We start from the raw sequence: 11,726 nt of genomic DNA on the forward strand, positions 1-11,726 counted from the left end.
GAGTCATATTTTTCCTAGGAGTGGGGAAAACTCACCAGAGGATAGAATGCAGGTGTTTTCGTCCTTGTGGGTCTGAGTGCGTTTTGGACTTAGAAGCTCAGGGCCACTGTGACACTGGGCTTGTGTCCTGCAGTAGCCAATCACTTTGCTGCCTGGAGAACATTATAGGTGGTTCAGAGAGTGGCCATACCTCTCAGAGAATTCTTAGACCCCACTTCCCACATCCTGGACCTTTCCTACCTCCCTCTTTCTTTTATGTCATTCTATGTGAAAATAAAAAATGTTACTTTGGCAGCTCATGCCACAGGTGAAGGGGATGACAATTTGTCACAACTGCATGGCCCCTCAGAAGACCTGGGTCCTGATAAGTTACTTGAACTTCATGTTGCTAGGGTGGGGCCTATGAGCCAGGGCCCAGATGTTGGACCTGAGGTCACTGTTCTGGTTGGAAACAAAGGGAAGCAAACAAGATTCCCATTACTAAAAACAGGAGGCCAGGCAAAAACATAAAGGCAGAAAAGAGAAAAGGTGATAAACCATGAAGCTAAGCACCTGGGATCCTTTTGTTTCCACAGTGAAGGAAATCTCTACTCAGCCTGTATGTTACTATCCTTGCAGATATTTATTTTTTAAAACAGCTAACGCCAGATCCCATTCTCAAAGAGTCTAATTTATCAGTCTGGAGTGAAGCCTTGGCTTCTTCTTCTTTTTTTTTTAAAAAAGCATTTCTTGTAATTCTGGAGAAGGAAATGGTAGCTCACTCCAGTGTTCTTGCCTGGAAAATTCCATGGACAGAGGTGCCTGGTGAGCCACAGTCCATGGGGTCGCAAAGAGTTGGACACAGCTGAGCACATTATCCTTATGTAATTCTAATACACTGCTGGCATTGAGAACCACTGCATCAAGCCTGTTTTGACACTATTCCTACGATGCAGTTTAAGAAGCCCTGACTTGACTGAAAGAGAACTTTGGAGCCTTGCTTAAGTGGACACAGAACTCCATGCTCCTCTCCTTCCTCCCGCTTACTTCAGTTCCATTTTTACATTTCTGAATTACTTGAATAATGTCTTTCTCTTAACTGGACTATGAACTTCATTGGTCAAGAACACAACTGTTTTTTTCACCATTCTTATCACTCCAGAAGCTTGGGCATTCAATCAATAGTTGTTAAATGAATGCATGCTTAGTCACTTCGCTCATGTCCAACTCTTTTGCAACCCCACAGACTGTAGCCTACCAGGCTCCTCTGTCCATGGGATTTCCCAGGCAAGAATACTGGAGTGGGTTACCATTTCCTTCTCTATCGGACCTTCCCAATCCAGGGATTAAAACTACATCTCCTGCATCCCTGCAGGAGGTTTCTTTACCACTACCGCCACCTGGGAAGCCCCCATTAAATGAATAGGTGAATAATTAAAGAACACTTACCAACTTGTCTTACATCCAGTGGGGGCCCGCTAAAACTGATTGCTCCATGACAAATTCTTTTCATAACAAGAATGCTAAGAAGAAGAAAGAGATCAACTCAAAGAAATAATAATATTCACTGACTTCCCAAGAGATAATGAGCATGGAGCTTAAATCCTTCAGTTTTTTTTTTTTTTTGAGTTAATTTAGGTCCTCAGCTTGTGGACCTGAGATGAGCCTAGGGGGGACACTGACTTTGAGGGTCATAGTGAAGAAAGGGATGTGGGCCAGTCACAAGGTGGATGTTTACTTGAGTTATCTAACTGTAGCATAGCTGTAAGTGAAATCTAGATTGTACTGAAGAGGGAAAACATCATAGGTAGAACCTCAAGTCAAGAGCTTCAGATTGAAGGAATGAGATGAGGAGATTCCAGGGAACTGATATAACGAAACATGGGATCAAAAGCTAGAAGGATGAGAGACAATTTGTGATGTGGAGTACAGGATGAGAGAAACCAAACTTGGGAATAATGGGAGGGTAGCAAGGCTCCAGAGAAGGCAATGGCACCCCACTCCAGTACTCTTGGTGGAAAATTCCATGGACAGAGTAGCCTGGTAGGCTGCAGTCCATGGGGTTGTGAAGAGTTGGACACAACTGAGCGACTTCACTTTCACTTTTCACTTGCATGCATTGGAGAAGGAAATGGCAACCCACTCCAGTATTCTTGCCTGGAGAATCCCAGAGATGGTGGAGCCTGGTGGGCTGCCATCTATGGGGTCGCACAGAGTCAGACATGACTGAAGCGGCTTAGCAACAGCAGCAGCAAGGCTCCAGGTTTTATAGAGTTGGAGGAGTTAGGCAGCTAAATGGTGGGGGGTTATACCTGCAACACTGGGAAGTAAATACGGGTAACCAATTGCCAATCACAAGAAGTTAACCAATTCACCTAAGGAGATGCTTGCCTAAGGGTTAAATCAATTTCCAGCACAACAATGATGAAACCAGAGTGAGTTCATCCTGCATAGACTCCCTAAACATACAGGTTACTACAGAATTCATGTGTAGATTATTTTCTAAATTTCCTTGCCTTATATTCCAATATCTCTTTTCTCCAACCAAGAAATCCTTCAACTGTTTCTTCACCAGTTACTATGAATACCATGCGCCTAATATACTCATTATATTACTCTCTTTCAATTTTCAAATAAAGAACCACATGCTATGTTAAAATTGCATTAGTTATACTTAAGTTTTAAGTAGCTAGTATAGAATCAATCCGGAGAAGGCAATGGCACCCCACTCCAGTACTCTTGCCTGGAAAATCCCATGGACAGTGGAGCCTGGTAGGCTGCAGTCCAGGGGTCGCTAAGAGTTGGACACGACTGAGCAACTTCACTTTCACTTTTCACTTTCATGCATTGGAGAAGGAAATAGCAACCCACTCCAGTGTTCTTGCCTGGAGAATCCCAGGGATGGGGGAGCCTGGTAGGCTGCCATCTATGGGGTCACACAGAGTCGGACACGACTGAAGTGACTTAGCATAGCATAGCATAGAATCAATCATGGAGTAGCTAGTATCATTAGTTCTCTATGAAAACAATCATAAAAACAGAATATAATCTGACAAAAACTGTGTAAAGACACTGGAGAGCAATAAGGGAAGCCAAGACTTATAGACAAAAATATGGAAGGAAATACAAGTGCTTTGATTTCAATATTATGGGTTGAATTATGTTCCCTCCCCAGACTGATATATGGAAGTTTTAACCCCCAGTATCTCAGAATGTGATCTTATTTGGAAACTGAGTCTTTGCAGATGTAATTAGTAAGGGGACATCATACTGGAGAAGGATATACCAATAGGACTGTGTACTTACAAAAAGAAGAAATTTAGACACAGGGAGAGTACCATGTGAAGATATGCTCCTACAAGCCAAGGAACTACCAGAAGCTAAGAGAGAGGCCTAAAACTTATCCCCCACCCCCACCTTTTTTACAGGATGATGGATAAATTATTCTTATTTTGCTGTCTTTTCAAATTTTCCTCAAAATGCTTTGTTTGTTGGTTTTTAAACAGAAAAACATGTCTTCCTTGCCAGTTGTTAGAAAGAGAAAAGTAAGAGAAGAAGAGAATGAGTAAGTGGGCAGGCAGATCTGGGAGGTTGAAGACAAAACAGAATCAAGGCTTGTTATGCAAGACAAAGAAGGAAAAGCAGGTCAGGCCTCCCGGTAGATGACCAGGTGTGAAGTACACTTCACCAGTGCCCGTTCTTCTTTAGTGTACTGACTAGCAGGACAGGTAAGGAAAGGATGCCATGATGCTTTTTACTCCATCTCAGTCCTCACCCCTAATGAGGTAGCTGCTGTGGCTTTCATGCATTTCACTATAATTTCTTCATATTCTTCTTGGGTCAGTAACCCTCCTGTTTCACTTTTATTTCTTCAAATTTGGGCAGCACAACTGTAATGTAGCCTTCGGTGGATGGCTTCTCTTGAAGAATAGATGGTTTATGGATAATGTTTACATTCACTTTCATCAACCACCCTCTAACACAGTTAGATATGATATATTCTTCTCCACCTGAGCAGTAAATCTTACACAGAGGTGCAAGTTCTGTGAGAAACTGTGTCCCCCGCTTAAATTTCTCAGAGACTTTGTTCTGAAGGCTGCAACAGTTGGTACTGATTTGATTTAAAAATTCTTTTAATTGTTTTTTCCACTTTGAAGAACTGAATGAGACCCCGCCAACATGATGACATGTATTCGGTTAGAGTGCTATAGTATACAGTGGTCCTCGCAGGGTTTTCCTTTGACGTCCTGTTTTTCCACATCTCTGCAAATGCCATTTCCTTGGCCTGCTTTGTATCAGTGAGTAAAGAAACGATCCACAAGCAACAGCATCACGGGCTCAGCAGCCAAGGTGGCCACAGGGTCCTTGGGATTGGTAGTCATGGCAACCTCGGGTGCTACAAACCTTCCTAAACCTTATTCTTTTGTAGCATCTTCAGGGGGAGAATGGTCCTGTCAATACCTTAATTTTAGACTTCTAGCCAGAGCTGTCAGATAATAAATTTCTATTGGTTAAACAACCAGTTTGTGGTACCTTAATATAGCAATGCTAGCAAACTAATACCACGAGGTTGGCATTTTGTTTACAATTTCCTCTCAGGTCATTTGTCAACATTTAAGTTACATATTGATAAGCCAAGTAAATACTGAAAAGTTATTAATAAAAGTGAGACAAATTTCCACAAAGTTACAGTGTTAAGGGGAAAACCCTTGATCTCAAAACCCACTGAAGAGGAGGGATCTTGTTAAATAAACGTGGCAAACAGATGTGGAAAAAATGGAAACAATGAGACTTCACTTCCTTGGTCTCCAAGATTACTGCAGACAGTGACTGCAGCCATAAAATTAAGAGATGCTTGCTCCTTGGAAGAAAATCTATGACAAACCTAGACAGCCCATTAAAAATCAGAGACATCACTTTGCCCACAAAGGTCCATTTAGTTAAAGCTATGGTTTTTCCAGTAGTCATGTATGGATCTGAGAGTTGGACCATGAGGAAGGCTGAGTGCTAAAGAACAAATACTTTCGAATTGTGGTGCTGGAGAAGGCTCTTGAGAGTCCCTTGGACAGCAAGGAGATCAAACCAGTCAATCCTAAAGGAAACCAACCCTGAACACCCATTGCAAGGACTGAGGCTGAAGCTCCAATACTTTGGCCACCTGATGCCAAGAGCTGATTAACTGGAAAAGACCCTGATGCTGGGAAAGATTGAGGGCAGGAGGAGAAGAGGATGACAGAGAATGAGATAGTTGGATGGCATCATAGACTGAATGGACGTGAGTTTGAGCAAACTCTGGGAGATAGTGAAGGACAGGGAAGCCTGATATGCTGCAATCCATGGGGTTGCAAGAAGTTGGACATGAGAGCAACTAAACAACAGCAACAAGTAATATTAGCTTTAAAATAATAATAGTGTATCATGGGGGTTAAAAGTTCTATAGAATTGAAATACACTATCAATAGGACAAACCACAATGTGGGAGGGTAAATGAAGTTAAAGTATTTTAAGGTTCCTATATTGTACAAGAAGTAAAAGATACAATTAAAGGTAGATTTAAGGATGGATGCTATAATATCTACAATGACATCTTAATTTTATATATATATATATATATATATATATATAGGAGAAGGCAATGGCACCCCACTCCAGTACTCTTGCCTAGAAAATCCCATGGACGGAGGAGCTTGGTAGGCTGCAGTCCATGGGGTCGCTAAGAGTCGGACACGACTGAGCGCCTTCACTTTCACTTTTCACTTTCCTGCATTGGAGAAGGAAATGGCAACCCACTCCAGTGTTCTTGCCTGGAGAATCCCAGGGATGGGGGAGCCTGGTGAGCTGCCATCTATGGGGTCACACAGAGTCAGACAGGACTGAAGTGACTTAGCATAGCATAGCATATATATATATCTCCAACTCTGAAATATATTTTAGATTGTCTTAGATAGGGCTATATTATATGAGGTAAAGTAGACTTGAATGCAAGAAATATTAATAGAGACACAGAGGGATATTTCACAATGATTAAAGGGTAAAATCAACTAAATGAACTACAGTTCTAAATATGGATGCATCTAATAACTTTGCTTTAGAATATATAAAGCAAAAAAATTGACAAAATGGAAAGGAGAAATAGATAAATCCACTATCTCTGCTAGAGACATTAACATATATCTTTTAAAAATAGCAAAATATCAATAAAGGTATACTGATGGTTCAAAATGCAGAATAAACCAAAATACCTAACAATATATTGACTTCAGTTTTTCAAGGACAGAGCCTAGAAGTCACTACTTCATCCTAACAAATAAAAAGCTGAACAGACTGAAATATTAACAAATCTTCTTAGATCTATAAGAGAGGGGAGAACACAGGGCAAACCACTGCCCCCAAGACTGGAGAGACAGAGAGGTAAATACTGGGATTCAAGGCTTACCAGAGCAGAGACTGACAAGCAAAAACCAATGTAACCAGTACCAGGGTAGAAAAACCTAAACTATAATCAGCAAACTATTGAAGGCTCAGTGTGGACAACTCTGAGAGTTAAAAACTCCAGGGGAACCAAATCATAGGAGTTCCCCCAAACTTTTGTAAGTTTTACCTCCAGGAACTTGACTAGGTCCTCAAAGGAAATATCAGAGAAAAATCCCAGTGTGCTTCCAGTAACGATAAGGAATCAGTATGATATGCTCAGGTACTGTGTTCATCTTAACAAATCCTGCCCTCAGGGGAAACTAGTTAACCAGAAATCAACCTGCTGGGGTAATATCAGAACTCACATGACCCGGGGGAAAGAAAATACCCAACTCAGTCAGCACTAGTATTTCACATGGGAGAAGGGAAATACCCAACCTGAACCCACTTCAGTCATCCTGTCCCACATAGCAGTGAGAAAAAAAAACCTGAATACTGGTGAAGTGTAAAAATTCAGAGGTAAAATACTGAGACCTCATCATAGGCTACAGAGTTCTTCCTCTTCCCCAACACCTCACCACCACATTTCTAAAGGCCTGTTTATAACAGTTTCTTTTACCTGGTATATAATGTTAGACTATCAAGAAAAAAATTATAAGACATACAAAAAGGCAAAAAAATACAATGTGAAGAGACAGAGCAAGCATCAGAACAAGACATGAAGAAATTGGAATTATCAGACTGGAAATTTAAAACAATTATGATTAATATGCTAAAGTAGAAAGCATGCAGCAAAAGATGGGTAATGTAAACAGAGAGATGGAAGAAGAAGCTAAAAATTCTTCTAAGAATCCTAAGAACTAAACAGAAATGCTAGAGATAAACATACTATAACAAAACAAAAACCCCCAAACACTAACTGGAATGAAGGATGCCTTTGATGGGCTTACTAGTAAGCTAGACAAGGCTGAGGAAAGAGCTTGACAATGTGTCAATAGAAACTTCAAAACTGGAAAAGCAGAGAACAAAGACTGGGGTGAAAAAAAAAAAAAAGAGAAGAGAATACCCAAGGACTGTGAGACAACTGTAAAAGGTGTGATGTGATATACCCATAGTGGGAATACTAGAAGGAGAAAAAAAGAGAGAAAGGAACGGAGGAAATATTTGAAACAATAATGACTGCTGCTGCGGCTAAGTTGCTTCAGTCGTGTCCGACTCTGTGCGACCCCAATAATGACTGAGATTTCCTCAAATTAATGTGAGACAGCCAAAACACAGATCCAGGAAGATCAGAGAATATCAAGCAGGATAAATGCCAATAACATATGTGGAACATTACACCTAACAACTGGAGAATAAATATTCTTTTTAAGCGTATGCAAAGGATCTACCAAAGTTGACAATACACCCTGGTGGTACAGATGGTAAAGAGTCCGCCTGCACAGTGGGAGACCTGGATTCGATCCCTGGGTTAGGAAGATCCCCTGGAGGGGGAAATGGCAACCCACTTCAGTCCTGGAGATTTCCATGGACAGAGGAGCCCGGTGGGCTACAGCTTACAGGGTTTCAGAGAGTTGGACACGAGTGAACGAGTAACACCAAAGAAAATATCACCAAATAGTAAAAGGCTGCAATCACAGAGTGTATTTTCTGACAGCGAATCTAAGAAAGAATTCAGAGACAAAAGATAACTTAAAAACTCTCCAGATTTTTTAAACTTATTTATTTTTATTGAAGGATAATTACTTTACAGAATTTTCTTGTTTTCTTTCAACCCTCAACATGAATCAGCCATAGGTATCCATAAATCCCCTCCCTTTTGAACCTCCCTCCCATCTCCCTCCCCATCCCATCTTGCTAGGTTGATACAGAGCCCATGTTTGAGTTTCCTGAGCCACACAGAAAATTCCCATTGGCTATCCATTTTACATATGGTAATGCAAGTTTCCATGTCACTCTTTCCATACATCTCACCCTCTCCTCCTCTCTCCCCATGTCCATTTGTCTATCCTCTATGTCTGTTTCTTCACTGCTGCCCAGTAAATAAATTCTTCAGTACCCTTTTCCTAGATTCTTTATATATATGTGTTAGAATACAACATTTATCTTACACTTTCTACTAACTTCACTCTGTATAGTAGGCTCTAGATTCATCCACATCCTTAGAACTGACTCAAATGCACTCCTTTTTATGGCCAAGTAATATTCCATTGTGTATATGTACCACAACTTCTTTATCCATTCATCTGTCAATGGACATCTAGGTCACTTCCATGTTCTAGCTATTATAAATAGTGCTGCAATAAACAATGGGATACATGTGTCTCTTTCAATTTTGGTTTCCTCAGGGTATATGCCTAGGAGTGGGATTGCTGGGTCATATGGTAGTTTTAGTCCTAATTTTTTAAGGAATCTCCATACTGCATTCCATAGTGGCTGTATCAATTTACATTCCCGCCAGCAATGCAAGAGTGTTCCCTTTTCTGTATACCCTCTCCAGCATTTATTGTTTGTAGACTTTTTGATGATGGCCATTCTGACCAGTGAGATGTGATATCTCATTGTAGTTTTGTTTTGCATTTCTCTAATAATGAGCGATGTTCAGCATCTTTTCATGTGTTTGTTAGCCATCTGTATGTCTTCTTTGGAGAAATGTCTCATTAGGTATTTTTCCCACCTTTTCATTGGGTTGTTTGTTTTCCTGGTATTGAGAGGCTTGTATATACTGGAAATTAATCCTTTGTCAGTTGTTTCATTTACTATTATTTTCTCCCATTCTGAGAGTTGTCTTTTCACCTTGCTTATAGTTTCCTTTGCTGCACAAAAGCTTCTAAGTTTAATTAGGTCTTACTTGTTTACTTTTTTTTATTTCCATTGCTCTACGAGATGGGTCATAGAGGATCTTGCTTTGATTTATGTCATGGAGTGTTCTGCCTGTGTTTTCCTCTAAGAGTTTTATAGTTTCTTGTCCTACATTTAGGTCTTTAGTCCATTTTGAGTTTATCCTTCTGTATGGTGTTAGGAAGTATTCAAATTTCATTCTTTTACATGTAGCTGTCCAGTTTTCCCAGCACCATTTATTGAAGAAGCTGTCTTTGCTCCATTATATGTTCTTGCCTCCTCTGTAAAAAATAAGGCACCCATAGGTGCTTGGGTTTATTTCTGGGCTTTCTATCTTGTTCCATTGGTCTATATTTCTGCTTTTGTGCCAGTACCATACTGTCTTGATGACCATAGCTTTGTAGTATAATCTGAAGTCAGGAAGGTTGATTCCTCCAGTTCCATTCTTGTTTCTCAAAACTGCTTTGACTATTCATGGTCTTTTGTGTTTCCATATGAACTGTGAAGTTTTTGTTCTGATTCTGTGAAAAATGCCATTGGTAATTTGAAAGGGATCACTTTGAATATGTAGATTGTTTTGGTAGTATAGGCATTCTCACTATATTGATTCTTCCTACCCGGGAACATGGAATCTCTCTCCATATGTTTATATCTTCTTTGATTTCTTTCATTAGTGTCTTATAATTTTCTGTGTATAGTTCTTTTGTTTCCTTAAGTAAGTTTATTCCTAGATGTTTAATTCTTTTTGTTGCAGTGAGGAATGGGATTGATTCCTGAACTTCTCTTTATGATTTTTCATTGTTAGTATATAGAAATGCAAGTGATTTCTTTTTTTTAAATTTTTTTTAAATTTTATTATTTTTTTAAATTTTATTTTATTTTTAAACTTTACAATATTGTATTAGTTTTGCCAAATATCGAAATGAATCCGCCACAGGTATACCCGCGTTCCCCATCCTGAACCCTTCACCCTCCTCCCTCCCCTACCCTCCCTCTGGGTCGTCCCAGTGCACCAGCCCCAAGCATCCAGTACTGTGCATCGAACCTGGACTGGCGACTCGTTTCATACATGATATTATACATGTTTCAATGCTATTCTCCCAAATCTCCCCACCCTCTCCCTCTCCCACAGAGTCCATAAGACTGATCTATACATCGGTGTCTCTTTTGCTGTCTCGTACACAGGGTTATTGTTACCATCTTTCTAAAGTCCATATATATGCGTTAATATACTGTATTGGTGTTTTTCTTTCTGGCTTACTTCACTCTGTATAATAGGTTCCAGTTTCATCCACCTCATTAGAACTGATTCAAATGTATTCTTTTTAATGGCTGAGTAATACTCCATTGTGTATATGTACCACAGCTTTCTTATCCATTCATCTGCTGATGGGCATCTAGGTTGCTTCCATGTCCTGGCTATTATAAACAGTGCTGCAATGAACATTGGGGTACACGTGTCTCTTTCCCTTCTGGTTTCCTCAGTGTGTATGCCTAGCAGTGGGATTGCTGGATCATAAGGCAGTTCTATTTCCAGGTTTTTAAGGAATCTCCACACTGTTCTCCATAGTGGCTGTACTAGTTTGCATTCCCACCAACAGTGTAAGAGAGTTCCCTTTTCTCCACACCCTCTCCAGCATTTATTGCTTGTAGACTTATGGATTGCAGCCATTCTGACTGGCGTGAAATGGTACCTCATAGTGGTTTTGATTTGCATAGAAATGCAAGTGATTTCTGTGTATTGATTTTGTATCATGCCACTTTGCTAGATTCACTGATTAGATCTAGTAATTTTCTGATGCTATCCTTAGGGTTTTCTATGTACAGTATCATGTCATCTGCAAACAGTGAGAGATTTACTTCTCCTTTACTGACCTGGATTCCTTTTATTTCTTTTTCTTCTCTGATTGCTATAGCTAGGACCTCCACAACTATGTTGAATAATTGTGGTGAAAGTGGACACCATTGTCTTGTTCCTGATCTTAGGGGGAATGCTTTCAGTTTTTCACCATTGAGAATAACATTTGCTGTAGGTTTCTCACATAGGGTCTTTACTACATTGAGGTAGGTTACTTCTACGCCCATTTTTTGAAGAGCTGTAATCATAAATGGGTGCTGAATTTTGTCAAGGCTTTTTCTGCATCTATTGATATTATCATATGGTTTTTATCTTTCAATTTGTTAATATGGTGTATTACATGGATTGATTTGCATATATTGAAGAATCCTTGCATTCCTGGAATAAAACCAACTTGATCATGGTGTATGAGCTTTTTGATGTGTTTCTGAATTCTGTTTGTTAAAATTTTGTTTAGGATTTTTGCATCTATGTTCATCAGTGATATTTGCGTGTAGTTTTCTCTTTTGTGTGTTGTCTTTGTCTGGTTTTGGTATCAGGGTGATGGTGGCCTTGTAGAATGAGTTTGGGAGTGTTCCTTCCTCTGCAATTTTTAAAAAGAGTTTTAGAAGTATAGGCATTAGCTCTTGTCTAA

General features: G+C 39.8%; 1 pseudogene; it reads right to left on the reverse strand.

Annotated features, from left to right (window-relative positions):
* Positions 1-3,733: 3,733 nt before the first annotated feature.
* Positions 3,734-11,319, reverse strand: LOC113900259 (annotated as a pseudogene).
* Positions 11,320-11,726: the final 407 nt, after the last annotated feature.

Source organism: Bos indicus x Bos taurus, chromosome 2 (assembly GCF_003369695.1).
Source record: "Bos indicus x Bos taurus breed Angus x Brahman F1 hybrid chromosome 2, Bos_hybrid_MaternalHap_v2.0, whole genome shotgun sequence".
Taxonomy (NCBI): domain Eukaryota; kingdom Metazoa; phylum Chordata; class Mammalia; order Artiodactyla; family Bovidae; genus Bos; species Bos indicus x Bos taurus.